At 46.7% G+C, this 6418-nt stretch overlaps 1 protein-coding gene across 1 annotated transcript in view; it reads left to right on the top strand.

Annotated features, from left to right (window-relative positions):
* Positions 1-6418, top strand: part of Slc9a1 (solute carrier family 9 member A1) — a 93619-nt gene that overhangs the window by 6800 nt on the left and 80401 nt on the right. The window lies entirely within an intron of this gene.

Raw genomic sequence — 6418 nt, 5'->3', positions numbered from 1 at the left:
TAATGAGATCTGGTACCCTCTTCTGGCCTGAAGGCATACAAGCAGACAGAACACTATATACATAATAAATAAATCTTTACAAAAAAAGACTGACAGCCACCCCCCCCTATTTTTTTTAAAAAAAAAAAAAAAGCAAACAAAAACCAGATTTGATGATTCTTGATCTGAAACCCCTTCCAATTCAGAGGTTCTAATAGGGCAATCAGTGTGCAGGCCTTTCACAGTGCCACCTAGTGGTGGACTATTGATGGTACATCTCGTTTTGAACAAACTTGGTCAGGGAGAATGGAAGCCATGAGATTCCGCCCTCTGACCTACTTTCCCCACACTCTTTTTAGTGCTGGCTCTTCTAGAAAATGTTAGAGTGTTTCCTGACCAATCACCTCTCACGTCTTGCATCCATAAAACCAGGGCTTTGTCCTTAAACGTGGCCTGCAGCTTGATGGATGTCTCCTCTACTAGGTTCCTAGTTTGATTTCTTTTCTTCCTCTGCAAGTGTCAGCAGGTAGAATGTCATGACCCCCTTAACAGTCTGGAAACAGTTCAGAAATATCTCCAGAGCCCCTGACTCCTGGGTCCTCTACAGTTCAGAGAAAGCTATCTAATTTTATGAACCTCAGGTAACACAATGAAGAAAAATACCTATCTCTAGCTGGGTGGTGGTAGTGCACACCTTTAATCCAACACTCGGGAGGCAGAGGCAGGTGGATCTCTGTGAGTTAGAGGCCAGTCTGGTCACCAGAGCGAGTTCCAGGAGAGCCTGGGTTGTTACAACAGAGAAACCCTACCTCCTCGGGGAAGAAAAAGCAACTGTGGGAGAAAGGGTTTATCTCACCTTACAACTTAGGTCACATTCCATCACTCAGGAAGTTGGAGAAGAACAAGGCAGAAATCAGGAGGAAGGAGCTGATGCAGAGGCCATGGATGGATACTGCTTAGTGGTCTGCTCAATCTGCTTTTTTATTGTGGGTGGGGGGAAAGGGTTTGGAGAAAGGGTCTCTCTGTGTAGCTTTGGAGCCTGTCCTGGAACTTGTTCTGTAGATCAGGCTAGCCTCAAACTCAGAGATCTACCTGCTTCTGCCTCCCGAATGCTGGGATTAAAGGTGTGTGCCACCACCGCCCGGCCTCAGCCTGCTTTTTTATGGCACCCAGGACCACCAGCCCAGGGGTGGCAACACTCACAATGAGCTGGGCCTTTCCATATCCATCATCAAGAAAGTGTTACCACAGGCTTGCTCACAGGTCAGTCTGCTGGGGCAATTTTCTCAGTTGAGAACCCTCTTCCAAAGTGATTCTACCTCATGTCAAGTTGACAGAAAACCAGCCAGCACAACCAACAAAGATGTGATCCCAGAGAGCTTCAACCCAGGGATTACAGAGCAGATGGCTGGAGAGGTGGCTCAGTGGTTAGAGTCCAGCTCTTCCGGAAGACCTAGTTTAACTCCAGCCCACATGGCAGCTCATAACTGTCTGCAGTTCCAATTCCAGAGAATCCAGCGACCTCTTCTGGACTCCAGCATGTGATGCAGACATACAAGCGGGCAAAACACCCAAGCACATAAAGATTTAAAAAATTTTAAAAGTCAAAATTAAAAATTAAAAAAACTTTAAAGGATGCTTAGGAGATAGAACCAGAGGGTTCCCTCAGCCTGGAAGGCTCTCGAGTCACCTGGTCCAATTTTCTCCTCTTCTACCCCCTGTGGGTGTCACTGTTTTGATTATTTCCAGTGACGCTTCTTGCTCTTCATGACCTATCTCAAACCAGAAGTCACCCTCAAAATATCTGGGGAATGAAAAGAAGTGAGCCTCTGCACCAAGATGGGGAATCTTGTCCCACATCCGTTGCTTTAGTGATGCTACCTGCAGGGCGGCATTGAGACTCAGCTTCCTCCATAAAATGGGGATGATTGTATCCTCTCCTCTGCTTCCATACTATTCTGTCAGACATAAAACAGCAGGACCTGTGATGTGATCTAAGCTTGAAGGTCAGGGTTCTTGTTCCCAGTCTTGCGTTCCAAAGCACCACACAGGCCACATTCTGCTTTTGGTTTTGTCTTTTAGGCAGGGTCACTCTGTATCCCTGGCTGACCTGGAAGTAACTGTGTATCCCAGCCTGACCCCTGTGACCCCTTGCTGCAGCCTCTCAAAAGCTGGGATTGCAAATGTCAGTCATCGTACCCAGTTTAGCCAGCTCTCCGTTCTCCAAGACTCTTACTTTCTGAGACAGGGTTTCTCTGTGTAACCTGGCTGTCCTAGAACTCGCTTTGAACACCAGGATGGGCTTGAACTCACTAAGATCCACCTAACTCGGCCTCCTAAGTGCTGGGATTAAAGGCTGCACCATCACTGTGCACCCGGCTAAGGCTTCTCAGGTCAGGCTGGTGAAGCAGAAGAGCTAAGGGCTTCCTGGAGAAAATGGTATCCAAACTGAGACCAGAACGATCGGCAGGAGCGAGATTTTCAGGCAAAGAAATATCATGAGCGCATTTAGGGAACTTGTTCAACCAGACAGGGCAGAGTGTGGTTGAAAATGAGACTGTGGCCAGACGGGAAAGGCCTTAGCCACACTAGCTAAGATCATGGACTTTGTCTCAGGCCATTTGAGCCACAGACCAAGCCCTTGGATTACACAATGGAGACACTGAACAAAATGGACCAAACTGGAGGCGGGAAAGCCCACAGGGAGACTGATGCAATGGCCCAGGCAAAGGAGGAAGGTCTCCTAAAGGGGACAGCTAACTGGTTTACAATGGGCAGATCTGGGAGAATTAGGAGGCAGGCTAGACTGGTGGGGGGACACTGAGAGTGGTAAGGTCTGACGGAACAGAAGCAGGAAGGGTGTTTTTCAAGGCGCCGCAGAGGTGCCCACTGTATCAAGTATCTCTTTCTTGGGTGCTGGCGGCCAGAAATTCATGACATGAATTTTCATGAAATTCATGACATGACATTCAAGCAAAAGTTTCCATACTTAAGAAAACCCTTTGGTGTTGTGTTTTTCTTGTATACCAATATTTAAGCCACTAATGTTGGCACTGTTAGGTTTTCTACTTTAACTCTGAAGGAGTGAATGTATTTTTTAATTTAATACTAAAGTCTTGGCCAACAGAAAAAGATGTCTAAATGTGTCGGTACAAACTTATTCAAGTGTGCTTCTATTGCTGTCTCATAGTTGGGCACCAAGTGTATACCCTAGGTTGCTTAAAGAAATGTCACTATTCTATAAAATCAATAAAATAAAAATGGAGTAGTTACATTTATGCAAAAAAAAAAAGTTTCCATACATTTTTGTAGACTGTATGGTCACAGAAGTTGCTGCTGGAGTTAGGATTTAAGAATTGAAAGGGGCCCAGCAAAATTCTTCAAAGACCTCGAAAGAACGGTACTCAACTTCATTTGGAAAAGCAAAAAACCCAGGATAGCCAAAACAATCCTGTGCAATAAAAGAACTTCTGGGGGCTGGAGAGATGGCTCAGAGGTTAAGAGCACTGACTGATCTTAAGGAGGTCCTGAGTTCAATTCCCAGCAACCACTGGTGGCTCACAACTATCTATAATGAGATCTGGTGCCCTCTTCTGGCCTGCAGGCATGCAAGGAGGCTGAATACTGTGTATACAATAAACAAAAAATCTTTAAAAAAAAATAAATAAAAGAACTTCTGGAGGCATCACAATCCCTGACTTCAAATTCTACTACAGAACTACAGTACTGAAAACAGCCTGGTATTGACATCCCAATCATGAAAAAACCCTTGGAAGAAACCAGAACAGAAGATACAATAACAAGACAGGGGCTAATATTTCACTAACTGGGTTCAGACTGTTGAAAGTGAAGACACACAAGATTGGAAGGCCTCCCTCACCCCTGCATCAGCAGCTTGATAGTGGAAATGACTGTATTCCCTAAACTTACAATTCAGTGAAATCCCCATCTAATCCCAGTGACACCCTTCACTGGGGGGAAAATAACCACATACAATTTATATGGAAACACAGACACTCTGAATACCAAAAGCAGTCCTCAGCAGGCTGAGGCAGCAGGTCTCACAGTATCTAATTCTTTTCCTTCCTCCTCGTCTCTCTCCTCCCCTACATCCTCTGCTCTGCTTTCAGACGGGGTCTTCTGGTTGGCCTTGAATTTACTGAGATCCACCTGCCTTTGCCCCCAGAGTACCAGGATTAAAGGTGTGCACCACCACGTCTTGTTCCGCCTTGAGTTTTTGATGCTCCTGCCTCAGTCTCTCAAGTAGCTGGGATTAAAGGCCTGTGATCCCAGGCCTAGCAAATTTTAGGCATGAAGTCCTACGTCCCAGACAATTTTCCTTTCCCCCAAAATGACCCAAGGCTTCCCACACAGCACGTAATACAAATACACTGGCCCTTGAAACCCATTGTTTTGTACACTAACTTAAAATTTTTTCAAAGCCTGATATTTACTTGTTTGTAAATCCAGCCATGGGGATGGTAGCAAGTTCAAGACCAGCCTAAGCTCTAAGTCAGTCAAGGTTACATAGTCATACTTTGGCCTCAAAACTAAAAAAGAAGCCAAGCGGTGGTGGTGCCTGTCTTTAGTCTCATCAGATTCAGCTTAGGCTGCTCTTAAGAGGTCCTGAGTTCAACCACAGAATCATTCAGTCATCTATGATGAGATCTGGTGCCCTCTTCTGGTGTGCAGGCACACATGCAGGTGGAGCATTGTGTACATAATTAATTAATTAATTAATTAATTAATTAAAAAAAAGCAGCGATAGGCAGACCTCTACCTGTTCAAGGTCAGCCTGGTCCACAGATAGAGTTCCCAGGACAGCCAGGACTACACAGAGGAGTCCTGTCTCAAAACACCCGAAAAGAAGAGCTGGGCCATGGTGGTGAATGCCTTTAATTCCAACTCTGGAGGGAGGGCGGAGGAGAGAGGCAGATCTAAGAGTTCGAGGTTAGAGGCCAGTGTGGTCCTGGTCTACAGAGTGAGTTCCAGGACAGCTAAGGCCATAGAAAAACCCTGTCTCAAAAAAAAAAAACAAAAAAAACCCAAAAAAAACAGCCGGGCGATGGTGGCGCACGCCTTTAATCCCAGCACTTGGGAGGCAGAGGCAGGCGGATCTCTGTGAGTTCGAGACCAGCCTGGTCTACAGAGCTAGTTCCAGGACAGGCTCCAAAGCCACTGAGAAACCCTGTCTCAAAAAACAAAAAAAAATCCAGATGTTGCCAGGCAGTGGTGGCACACGTCTTTAATCCCAGCACTTCGGAGGCAGAGGCAGGCGGATCTCTGTGAGTTCGAGGTCAGAACAGAGTGGTCTTCAGAGTGAGTTCCAGGACAGACAGCGTTAAAACAAGAAACCCTGTGTCGAAAAGTCAAAAAGCCGGGCGGTGGTGGCGCACGCCTTTAATCCCACCACTCAAGAGGCAGAGGCAGGCGGATCTCTGTGAGTTCGAGGCCAGCCTGGTCTACAAGAGCTAGTTCCAGGACAGCTTCCAAAGCTACAGAGAAACCCTATCTCGAAAAACCTAAAGAGTAAGGAACCAGGAGTGATGGCGCACGCCTTTAATCCCAGCACTCGGGAGGCAGAGGCAGGTGGATCTCTGTGAGTTCGAGACCAGCCTGGTCTACAGAGCTAGTTCCAGGACAGGCTCCAAAGCCACTGAGAAACCCTGTCTCAAAAAACAAAAAAAAATCCAGATGTTGCCAGGCAGTGGTGGCACACGTCTTTAATCCCAGCACTTCGGAGGCAGAGGCAGGCGGATCTCTGTGAGTTCGAGGCCAGCCTGGTCTACAAGAGCTAGTTCCAGGACAGCTTCCAAAGCCACAGAGAAACCCTGTCTCGAAAAAAAAAAAAAAAAAAAAAAACAAAAAAAACAGCCGGGCGATGGTGGCGCACGCCTTTAATCCCAACACTCGGGAGGCAGAGGCAGGCGGATCTCTGTGAGTTCAAGACCAGCCTGGTCTACAGAGCTAGTTCCAGGACAGGCTCCAAAGCCACTGAGAAACCCTGTCTCAAAAAACAAAAAAAAATCCAGATGTTGCCAGGCAGTGGTGGCACACGTCTTTAATCCCAGCACTTCGGAGGCAGAGGCAGGCGGATCTCTGTGAGTTCGAGGCCAGCCTGGTCTACAAGAGCTAGTTCCAGGACAGCTTCCAAAGCTACAGAGAAACCCTATCTCGAAAAACCTAAAGAGTAAGGAACCAGGAGTGATAGCACACACCTTTAATCCCAGCACTCAGGAGGCAGAGGCAGGTGGAACCTGTGTGTTTGAGCCCAGCCAGGGCTATTTAGTGAACCGAAGCTTTGCTTTTAACCCGAACAGTCAAGATGCAAGGGGAGGCAGCTCTCTCAGTTCAAACCAACCAAAACTACACACAGGGAGAGACCTGTTTCAGAGACAACAAAACAGACACACCAAAATAAAACCAAAATAATAAAAAC

The sequence above is a fragment of the Microtus ochrogaster genome, chromosome 10 (genome assembly GCF_000317375.1).
Source record: "Microtus ochrogaster isolate Prairie Vole_2 chromosome 10, MicOch1.0, whole genome shotgun sequence".
In the NCBI taxonomy this organism is placed as follows: Eukaryota; Metazoa; Chordata; class Mammalia; order Rodentia; family Cricetidae; genus Microtus; species Microtus ochrogaster.
Note: the sequence above shows the minus strand (reverse complement) of the source record. Positions and strands in the feature narration are given on the sequence as shown.